Here is a 12,331-nt window from a genome sequence, read left to right on the forward strand (position 1 = left end):
ATCCCACCGGCACGGCTGGTCCCAGGTGTCAGCAGCATAGGCGAGGCTTTAGTCTCATCCTTTGCAGGAATCTAGCGAGCATAACTCACGCAGAGACAAGCGCTGCAGTCCTCTGATAATCATCAGCAGCTATCATCGCTGCAATTGGTAATAGTTGGAGTTATTGGTAGTTATCTGCAGGATCTGTGGCAGGCAGAGGAAGGACTGCATGGGACAAGGGTGCTTAGCAGGATATGTGCCACCCTGGGAGAAGGATCTTGTGCCTGGGGATGCTTCCTATGTAAAGAGAATGGAGGAATTGCATCAGGGCAACGGTTTAGGGCTGTAACTGATGGTTATCATACACCGATAAGTAGTAAATAGAATTTAAAGTAGAAGACAGACTTTATATTACACCCTCCTATCGCCTTACTTGTTGTGCAATCTGTTGCTTTACTTGTGAAACCTTTCACTCCTTGAAATACAATCTGCGTGTTTTAAAAATGAACATCAAATAGGAACAAGTTACTTTATATTAGCAATCATGGTTGTGTAACCCATGAATGTAGGCATGGTGTAGGAAGATTCTGTACTTTTTATGCAGACTTAAGGGGACTACTGAAGTCAGATTACACATCAATACATTTTACTGTGTTAATAATGTGTTTACTTTTCTTAAATGGTCAACATTTATTGGAGAGAGCAATTTAATTGAAAGTGACTTACCAGCACAATAGTGCTTAACACAGATTATGAAAGTGTAGTGATCTCCCAGGGAGAAGAGAGCTGGGAAGTTGTGTGGTGCTTTAGTTGAGTATCTTAAATATCTGCCACACGTTCCATCTCATCAATAAATCCATGTCTGCAATGTGCTCAACACAGAGATTCCCTCCATAGCACTGTCCAATAAGACCTGGCTCTATCATCAGGTAGCAGTGGAGGAAATTCTATGGATCACAGCTTGTTGATACTTCAGAGATTCCCCTTCTGCCTCCTATCTGGAAAAGTTTTACTGAGTTTCATGAATCCTTCTTAGACAGACATGCATACTTGCAAGTATGCAATTACGAGACTGAGTAGATATTGCTCAGATAGGTCTGTATGCTTTCATGTCAGTCTTCATGGGCAATTATTAAAAAAAAAACCAAAAAACTAAGGGTTTAAAGCAAATATTTTCATTTTATTTTCTGCTGCCTCACACACAGTGAAACCCAGGTACTCTTAAGACCAGCTATGAAAAGACTGAGGTGTCATTTTTCTTAGTTGGCTAATGAGGAGCCAGTGTTGAAACACACTTCTACCTAGCTGACAAATTTGATGTCTCTTTTAACTTAAGTTCTTTGAAGATCCAAAAAGATATATGCTCTGTCAACATATCCAAGTTTAACCTAAAATACCCTCTAAACTATTTTGCTAACAATGTAGCATCTGGAACATGCAGGCTTGTCTCCAAATCTCAAATTGCAGGAACTGAATAAACACTTTTAAATTTAGAGAGACAAAGCTATCCCTAATGGGTTAGAGTTTGCTTCTGATACATGGCAATTACAGGGAAAAAAAACCCAAAAAACCAGTGAATCTGTTCAAGCACTACAAATAATTAGCACAGCTGACGAAGAAATGATAGACAACTGCTAAAATATAAAGTCAATGTACCATTTTGCTGAAATTTCCCAGCTGTTTAACTGCACAGACCCCAATTCTCCTTCTAGAGGTGCTATTTTATATATACTTGGATGCCATAGCAGTGGAATCAGTAACTATCCAGCTATTTTTGTGTATTTTACACATCTACCTCCTCTCCTTGCTCCATCCAGTGGATGCCTTCTCTCCATCTCTCTCATCTCCTGCCTGCTTCTCCCTGGTGTTCACAAGTCCTTTTTCCCTGAGTGCTTGGGTAGTCAGTCACCCCTGAATCTGTTGCATCCACTTTGTTTTTTCCTCTTTCCCTGCTAGCCTTTTCCTTTGCAGGATGGCATGAAGGTTTTTTTAGGTCATACTAGCTCCTGGCTGTTGAAGAGGATGCCAAAAGCAATAGCAGCAGAAGGCACAGAGGAGGGATGCTAAAAGGCCACCTGTCCCAGCTTTCTGCTTCATCTCCGAGCAAGCTTTGTCACATTTGTTGATGAAAAGCATAACATGGAAAGGTCAGTTGAGAAAAACATTACTGAATACCTCATGACAGAAATGCTACACACACACATATATAATTATATAATTTTATATATATATATAGTGTACCTCTAGCAGTTCTGACCTTAAAGACATCTTAGCTTGCAAGTCTGTCTGAAAAGACAGCAGGGAAAAAGACAAGCTACTCCGTCATGAAAAAATTTCTGGAGGCTATCAGTGCATCTGGCACTGATCACATTGTAGCAAGATGAGGGAACATAGGGACAAATTGTGATGTTTAGAAGAGCCACACTGTGGAATACAGCTTAAATGACACAGTTCCACAGTCCAAATGGATCTATACCCATTGTTAGGAGCCAGAATTAAAGATGACATGCATCTTGTATTTCAGCTTTAACAGAACATTACTTCCTCAGATAATTTTGGATTTACCTGGTCATGTCTTCAGAGGTAATGTCATAGTCACTTGGTCAAAAATACTGCAATGTCTTGCACACAGAGGAGTATCTTTATAGGAATATTAGCATCAACAAGCTCTGCAATGTGTACAGTCTGTAAGAGCAGTGACACATTTTATTGATCTCTGTATCTGTCAGAAGCTATCACTGCAAAATTCCAACACACACACACATACATAAATGCACATACATATAGATGCATATAAAAATATACATGCGTATATCTGCATTTGGATTTTAAATATGTATGTGTGTATATATATATAGATATTCATATATATATATGTGTGTGTGTGTATATATATATATATATATATATATATACATATATATGTACACACACTTGGTTTAATATAGGTTTTATTTGGTTCCTCCCTCATATTCACACCATCTTTCCACCACTTCTCTATGACAACAAAGAATCACTGATGAACTATGAAAGCTGAGAATGAGAGTCCTTAACTAACTCTGCATAATTTGGCACAGCTTCAGGCCCTTCCGAGTAGCAAGGTGTGCCTTCCCCCGCTGCGTAATGACTCTTAGCTGGCTGAGTATCTGCTGACCAATTTCACTGACCAAGTGACTCCAACTGACTGTCCTTCCAGACATATTCTTTCTAGAAGCTCCTTCAGAAATGTCTGACATTGCCTTCTGATTCCAGCTGGGTCCTACACTCCTAGTACACAGCAAACGCAGCACATGCTTGCGGGAGCTGCTTACTCATGGACTTATTCAATGGGACTGCTATTTTAAGATGCACAACTTGATACAGCTCCAGTATTCAGATTGATTTATCCACTGAATTTGTTCACACTTTATGCTAAGGAAGCTCAAAACCATACACTCAATGCAACAAGGGCAAACAAAACATAGGCAAACCTTGCAGTAAAGTACAGAGAAGTGAAAGCAATGGAAGATCCTTGTGATGTGAACCTATGAATGCGTCTGACTGTTGTCTGCTGTCATATAAGGAAAGAAACCTAAGATGTCCATTGTACATTCACAAATGCACTTATACCTATTAATAAAAAAAAGGCTGCTTTCCTATGGCAGAGAAGTGGGTTATAAAAATATAACAGTCACAGTAAAGCATTCAACTCCTGCAGTATGGACTGATAGACCAACTCATCCCTCTTGACCTTTCCTCCTCTAACCATCTGTCCACTTCTGCAGCAATGCCTTGTCACTACAGGGGTCCTTCTCAGAAAGGCAGGGTGTTGCCTTTGGCAGTGGCAGGCAGGAGTGGCAGGCAGGAGTGGCAAGCAGCCGAGCACAAGCTGCCTGCCAAACTGCAAACACCAGCAGATGAATCACAGGTGCCTTGCTGTGGCAACACAAATACCAGGTCAGGCAGCACAGGCAGCACAAGACAATCTGTCCCGTGCTGGTTCTGGCTGGGCTAGAGTTAATTTTCTTCACAATGGCTGGTGTGCGGCTGTGTTTTGGATTTGTGCTAAACAGGGAGTTGACAATATAGAGAGGTTTTGTTATTGCTGAGCTGGGCTCACACAGAGCAGAGACCTTTTCTGCTTTTCCTACTGCCACGCTCACCAGGAAGTGCATGGGAGATTGGGAGGAGAAGGAACTAGGACCGGTGACCCAAACTGACCAAAGGGACATTCCAGACCATGTGACATGATGCTCAGTATATAAACTGGAGGGAAGAAGGAGGAAGAGGGGAATGTTTGGAGGGATGGTGTTTGTCTTTCCAAGTCACTGCTGTGGTGTGGTGGGGCCCTGCGCTCTTGGAGGTGGCTCAAAACCTGCCTGGCCATGGAAAGCACTGAATTAATTCCTTGTTTTACTTTACTTGTGCATGCAGCTTTTGCTTTTTCTGTCAAGCTGCCTTTATATCAACCCACAAGTTTTTCTAGGTTTTACACTTCCCATTCTCTCCCTGATCCCATTGGTGGGGGAGTTAGTGACCAGCTGCAAGGGGCTTGGCTGCTGGCTGGGGTTAAACCAGAGGCCACAAAAAATGACAATCTATTCTACATTTGTAGTTTGTATCTTATGAAATTGGTCAACTCTTTTGTGGTGCTGGGATAATTTCAGTTGAAAAGCAAAGTTTTCCTAGTAGTGCATTGTTGTTTTTGGCTTCTCAGGTGAGCAATTCACTTATTTCTTAACCAACCTGAAAAAAGCACAATGTTCCTCTCTCTATTGCCATTCATTTCCTTATCTTTTCTTCTTCCACTTTGTTTATTTTATCCCCTATTTTTTGCTAGTCCAAGCTATACAACAGCCTTATAAAACGAGAAGGGGATAGCCAAAAAACACAAAACACCTCCTTAGCAGACTTTTACAAGAAACAAACTTACTACTTGTGCAGTAGTAAGTGTGAGTACATGGAGCTTTGGAGGCATCTCTCACCTACATGCTGGGCCCAGCACTCTCCTGCAGCAGGAGCTCCAGTGCTGGGAGCAGGGGACCCTTCGCAGCTAACATTAGGGGGCAGTGATGCAATAGCTGTGGAAAGAGTGATAATGTACTTCTTCATCAAAGCATTTAATTTCATGAGACATGCAGATTCTCACAGTTAGGACAGGATCTGTAGAGCCGAAGGGACTTTTCCTGGCCTGGAGAAGGTGGTCTTCTGGTAAAACCTGTTTTCAAGGAGAAACACTGACTCAGTGAGGGGCTGAACCCAAGGTATAAACTCACTGTCTTTTTCTAGTTTCCAAGTATATGCCTGGCACTGCTACTGAACTATACTTTGCAGATTCCCACATAATTTGCGAGGTTAAATGCGGCTATAAAGCAGCTATTTATTTACTCCATGAGGAATAGCACCTTCCAAGTGGTATCAGTGACAAATCCAGCCAATGGAAATAGTGTTCAGTAGTGTTGGGGAGAAGCGTAAACCAAACCAGATGTATTTTCAGACTTTATTCGCCTCCACCTCCTGGCTGGTTTTGGAGATTCCCTGGCTACCTCTTCATCATGGTGTTAGAGTCCTAGAGTTGGAGCTGCAGCGTTTCTGAGATGGGGACAGAGCAGGGCAAACACCGTCTTACCTTGTTACAGACCTGCCAAGTTCAAAAGAGATTTATCAGATTAGACAGATAAGAAGATAAGCTGCTTGCAAACAGCTGTTAGGGAGCAGCAGCTATCTTCATGGCCCAAGATCTGCACCATCTCCATGTGGGCTCTGACTTGAGGCAGCCAAGGACCCTGGAGAGGTAGAGAGACATGTTCAGAGTTCTCACAATTCTCATCACCATGGGAAGAATTAAGGAAGAATTGTTTAAAATAACCTCTTGGCCATTTCCATTCCCTTTGCTTTCTTTCATGCTTTATTGTAAGGTGAAGCAACCCTTTGTCATATCACACCCAGGCATTCAGTAATACTATGTTTGTACTATAGACTGCTAATTTAGGTTTTACTCCATCAGATGCTTCTGTCCTTCTCATTAACGAAAAGCCATGGTTTTATTTTTATATTCCTTTAGTTAGTCTATTTTCTGTGTCATAGCATTTTGTTAAGCAGAAACAGATTGAAATATTAAGGATATTTACTCATCTCTAACACATTCTCAGTGTAATTATATATGTAGTTTGTGCTGAAGCTGAGATGACATAAGGGACCAGTGTCCCTCTTGGGTATGTGTGTGGAAAATAAAATTTCAATTATGTTTATTTAAGTTTCAGTAGAATTTGTCCCATAAGAAACATCTGTTTCTTATTTCAGATGTGCATTTTTCCCAAATGTTGAAAGACACTGAGCAGTCTAAAATCCTGTCCAAGCAGCACCCTCTAGTGTAAATACGCTACTTTTGCAGAAAGGATTTAATTATACTGTATGGTTGTTTTTTTCCTAAAGAACTGACATAGAAAGTGAAAAAAACTACCGTGAGCTCACGTAAAAACCCCATTTTGTATTCTTATCATATCCTTTCCCTATTTAGCAAAGTATATAGACTACATTTAATTTGAAGCACCTATTTTGTTTTCTAAAACTTTCAGGTGATTTTGTAGGTAACATTCTTGGCCTTCCTTATAAATAATTTATGTGTGTCCTGTATTTCATTTATTTATCTTTAATATGATGGCAAATGGTCAAAAAATTACCACCTGTTAAGCTTACAGACTCCTGAGTCTTAAAAAAAAAAAAAAAAAGCTGGAGTTGATAGGACACTTTTGGAGTTGATAGGACACCTTTTTATTTTTTTTGGTTAGCGAACAATGGTTTCTCAACAAGAATGTCTTAATTTTTTCATTGTTCAGAACATATTACAAAAATATAAAATGCAATGCAATTTGGCTGGTGAAATTGCTGATGTGATTATGGGATTACTCCATATGCACTATGTTGCAGTTGCAAGCAAGTCTCAGATACTGAGAATAATATCCTGGTCTAAATTAATATAGCAGCATTTAAGTACTCTCACTCCCTTTGCTTAATTCCAGAATTTTTAAATCTGCAAATGGTACATCTGTACCATATGGATAAAGAAGGAAAGGGGGTATTTTACCTTGAGACACAAGAAGTCTAATTCTCCTTCTCCTGTGTAAATCAGGAGACCTAAATGAACAGCCCTGAGAAACTTTCTCTGATTTAGTGATACAAATGCAATATTATACTGACTGAAAACAATAAATCTTTTGAGAGTGCATGAAAAGCAAATATTTCTTAAGTCCCACAGCCTTGTAAAAAAGCAGAGTTCAACGACCCAAAGATCTTTTTCTGAAACTGAGTCTACTTGACAACTGTCTTTTGCTGTTAATATGATTTTCATCTCATTCCTTATTTCACTACTTCTCCATTTTAATATATCCTCTTTCTTTTCCCCTGTTTATTTGTTATCCTCCCTTATCAAACAAAAAATGGTTGTTTGCCATTTTTCACTCATCTTGTTTTAGTTCTTTTTTCCCATAATCATAGTCATTAAGGTTGAAAAAAGACCTCTAAGATCGAGTCCAGCCATTAACGTATAATGTTTTTGTTTTTCCCTCCAGCTTTGATTTCCGTCAGATTTTTTCCTTTAGTTGCTCCTCATAAGAGAGCTTCTGTAATATTTTCCCCCTGCAAGCATCCACTTTAAGGATTTTTCCCCAACTACACTTGTCAAGGCAGAGTAATGAATGAATCCTTTTGGTAGCAGAAAACAAAGTCCTAGGTAAAAGTTTCACTGTAATGGCTATGGGGTCTCGCATTGTTTTAGTCTGGGTGATGTCGCCACAGGCCCCCAGTCAGGTAATAATTAGCATTGACTCCATGAGTCCCAGCAGGCTGATCAATCACGTTATTATTCCATACTTATTAAGAAACCCATTGCCCTTACAGACAGTCATGATACAGGTGGACCCAACTGGTCCTTCCATCCAAACACCATCATATTGACCATTTAAGAATTCACCCTTTGGTAAAGAAATCTCCATAACACATTCCACATGTTCACAACAACAGGTGCAGCAAGTGAAGATAAGAATGTTTATCATTCTTTTCTCTGGTTTTCTCACAGCCTTCCACAGGACAATGGCTGGAAAAGTCGTGCATTGCTTTCTTAGGCCAGGGAGCTGCTGCCACAGGGTGGGCTGGTTATGAATTTCCTGTTTGGACTATTACGAGAGAGACCTGTGCTCTGAGCATTGCTAATTTAAATCCATGTCACACATTGGGTTACTCACTCACTAAACCTGTCTTGTTCCTGACATAAATATATTCCTTTACTGGATAATGTCAGTATAAATTGCCTCTGTGATTATCATAGGAACTGACAAAAGCAGTATAATCACCTTTGGCTTGGCTTAGAGAACATATCCTAAATGCTGCCCATCAAAATGTTTTTGATTATGTAATATTTGTAGCAGAAAATACAGATTAATCCAAACTGCAGTGTTTTGCCACACTACAGATCTGCCCTTCCCTGTCTGGAGGTGAAATTGCCTTTTTCCAGGCCAGCTCTCTGGCATAGCAGGATATTCAAGAGGATCTGAGGGCACAATTTGCTCTTCATTTCAGAATCACTGAGAGGATGGATATTATATTCTTACTGCTCTTGTGTAGTGCAGGATTCCCATATTACAGGGGTCCTGCTGGGGGGCCTGGGAAAAGGGGAATTTCCTACAGCATGACTTCAACTTAGACACAGCCAAAACACAAAGTCAGACTGTGCCATACATCCTCCAGGATCCAGGAGATGCAAAAAAGAAGGTGGGCTAGGGGAAGGAGATGTCCTCAAGGGCTGTCACCTTGTCTCTTCCTCAAGGGTCTTCTTCCCTCTTTGTCTGAAGTCATGGGGAAGAATTAATTCTAATTATAACTATAGTCCAGAAATTATGGTGCATACCATCATGTGCTAGGCCATACATTTGCTTCTCCTCTCTGTGGATTCCCATGCAATCCTACTAGTAGGTGGGAAATGGTTTTCAGAATCATGACAGATCTCCAGCTTATTAGTGGAAGAGTGGATTTTTTCTAGGAAAAAACACCTTTTGAAAGGAAATCTACACTACAAGGAATATTACACTACTGTATTCTAATTACTATGCTACAAGTTGAATCTGCTTGCAAGTGCTAGATGGGTGAGCATCGACTTTTGAGTTATTAAACAATGAATAAAAGGAAATCACAGGATGGAAAGTAGAAATTTTTCTCTAATTGACAGGATTTTTCTGTGCATCAAGGAAGCACTTTGCTCATGTTTCCTTTGGAATCAGAATTATGAACTCAGTTTATCAGCAGAAAGAAAGTTTTAGGAAATATTCTCTGACAATTACAGAATGGAGCTACACAGTGGACTACAGTGGGATCAGCATTTTCAATGTCAATATTTTACATTTCTGATTGTATTGGTATTGTAAGGAAGCCAGAGATAAAAAACACTTTGGCAAGTGTTCTCCTTATTAGTTAAACAGTGCTCCACTCTTATTAAAGTGCTAGTGCAAACATTTATAACCTTCTGAAAATGCCCCTCTGAAAACAGTCATTACGCTTTAAAACTTTCTGAAGGAAAACCTGGGAAAGTAAAAACGTTCTTCTTGCCATGTTAAATGAAAAATGACTGGCTTCAGTGCATAAATTTTCAACTCCCACGAAAACTGCAAGCCAGCAAAAACTGTTCCCCCAGTGCTTTGTATTGTGTTATTTATCGTTACAGAAAGAATTTCTTTTCATTAGCTTATGCCTGGCAAGAAGACATCTTAAACCACATCATGAGAGGGGAGGAGACAGTGAAGGGTGTGACTCATAATTTTTGAATGCAAAAGTCCGGCATAAAATATAAAGCTGTTGAACAGGCAGAGCTGGCTCATTGTTCTGCTGGTTTCACATGGCATTCCTTTCTTTCCCTCTCTTTTTCTTTGTGCTTTCACTCTGAAAAATCAGTTGATTTTTCTTCCCATAAGTTGCTGTAGAAATAGTTTTACTTGTTTATTAAGAAAAATACAACTCCAACTGAAAATTCCATTGCTAAGAGCTGTACCCCCACCACTATGCAGACAACAGGCCTCATTTTTATATCACATTTCCTAAAAAGGATTGACTTTCTTTGTCTCCTTAGAGTGGTAAAAGGATGTTTACTATCCACCGGTTCCTGCAAGACAGACATAATTCCTTGACAGATGAGAAACTAAGTATTCTATTTATTTCTAGCAGCACCTTGATGAGTCTGGATCGAAATTATGAAGAAATTATTGGCTCTTTAGAGAGCAAAAGGGAAGGACATTTGTCACATATACACTGCATTGATTTAAGCAGTTATAAACTCCTAGGAATCTCCATTTCAGTTTTCAGAGTACGCCGTATAGAAATACGTTTTATAAGAAATTTATTGCACAGATTAAGAATCAAGATTTTCCTCTTTTTAACAGTAATAACTAGCATTTGTCAGTATTATTTACACATCCTTAGGTAAACTAACAGTGCAGCCACCCCCATTCTGTCAGCCCCCAGGCTGAGCATCAAGTGCTATGCTGTGTCATTTGAAAGACACCAGGAATGGATGGAGCCACATTTGGAAATGGACCAAGGACAGATGGAGCTGCACCGTATAAATCTCACAGACCCACAGGTAAAGCAGAAAGCATGTTTAGACTGCAGTAATTCTGTATTATTTAAAGGGTTCAAATTGTACACAACTTTTCTTGCTTTGGGATGGCAGGAGAAAGAAAGGACTTAATGGTAATTCTCTCTATTTTCTGCCAATGACTTTGAGCTCCATATTGGCTATTTTGTCTTCTGGTGTTTTCCTGCATTCCCTACTGCTTCATGAAAGGAATTTTTTTCTGTTGTTTACCAGTGATAGCTAAACCTAGTTTCTCTTGAAGGAAATAAAGCCTGTTCTTTCTTACCACTGAACAGGCTGGTTCATAGATTATGAATGAGTGACAAGTCCCATCTGGCAAGTCCTAATTTTCTGCGCGGTATGTGAGCAAGTTCTGATGCTGGACCTCAGACTGCTCCAACCCATGTTTATCTGAGAACAGTGCAAAGATGTTTGTTTGTAAGAGTGTCCAATCTTGACGATTTCTTCAGAAAAGTATTATTTGATATTGTATTTTTAGATTCTGCTGCACACTGATGTCACAGTGTTTGCAAATAAGACACTGGAAAAAAATTTAATGAGGGACAATTAGAAGACTGTTGTTTTGTTTAGCAAGGCAAAATAAAGGCTGAAAGAAGAAAAGACTGCTGCCTATAAATAATCGAAGAGGCAAGAAGCACAGCACTAGTGAAGAAGGGCAGTCATGCAAGGTAATGAACACTATTTGCACAGGAGAAAAAAGGTCTAAAGGGGGTGCCAGTATGTATGGACACACTGGAAATTTGACAAGACATTCATTTGGGCAGGCAAGCCTATAGCAGCCTCCCAATGGGAATGGCAGATATGGAAAAAACAAACTGTATTTGTGATTGTGCTGAAAACATGTACACGAAGGGAATTTGTGATGGTGCATGGATAGCAAGGAGTGAACCTCAGCAACCAGTGGGTCTCTGCTAATTCCACATTCACTGAGAAAAGTGGAATGGTGCAGGGGACAGCTGTAGGAAGTGGTGGGTGAAGTTTCATGAGACCCACAGGCTGCAGCATGAGGAGAAACTCAAGATTCATGAAAGGGTCCACAAGTTCCACAGCTGCACTGCGGTAAGTATCCTCTGCATTTACTGTGTCACACATAAATCGTGCTTTCTGCTGTCATGTCAATGCCTGGTGAAAAATTAATCTTTAATAAAAAAGGGCACACTCCTACTGAGCAACTGCAGCAAGATGTGTGACCAACCAGGCACTATTACTTGCCTGTAAAAGAGGTAAGAGCTTCTTAATTCAAAGAGGGGCATCAGTGAGGGGGAGCAGGAAGGTGAGGACAAGAGGACATAGCCTTTAAGCTGTGCCAGGGGAGCTTTGGGTTGGATATTAGGATGAATTTCTTCACAGGAGTGATTAGCTATTGGAATGTGTAGTCCGGGAAGGTGGCAGAGTCACCATCCCGGGAGGTCTTAAAGACCGGACGTGGCACTCAGTGCCATGGCCTGGTTGGCGATGTTGTGTTCCGCCATAGGTTGGGACTCCCTGATCTCAGAGGTCTTTTCCGAACAAATTCCGTGACAGCCATGGCGGGATGGACTCGGGGCACACAGCACAAGGAGGCGCTGGGCGGCAGGGCCGCAGAGAGGCTCAGACGCAGACCCCGCGGTGCAGACCCCGGACCCAGCGGTGACTCCCAGGCCAGGAACGCGGGGTTGCCCTCCCGTGCCGCCGCCCGGGCCCTCAGTTCCCCGGGGCGGGCCCGCGCGCGGCCGCCGGCTGCCGGACTGG

Source organism: Onychostruthus taczanowskii, unplaced genomic scaffold, assembly GCF_017590055.1.
Source record: "Onychostruthus taczanowskii isolate IOZ18803 unplaced genomic scaffold, ASM1759005v1 scaffold28, whole genome shotgun sequence".
Lineage (NCBI taxonomy): Eukaryota > Metazoa > Chordata > Aves > Passeriformes > Passeridae > Onychostruthus > Onychostruthus taczanowskii.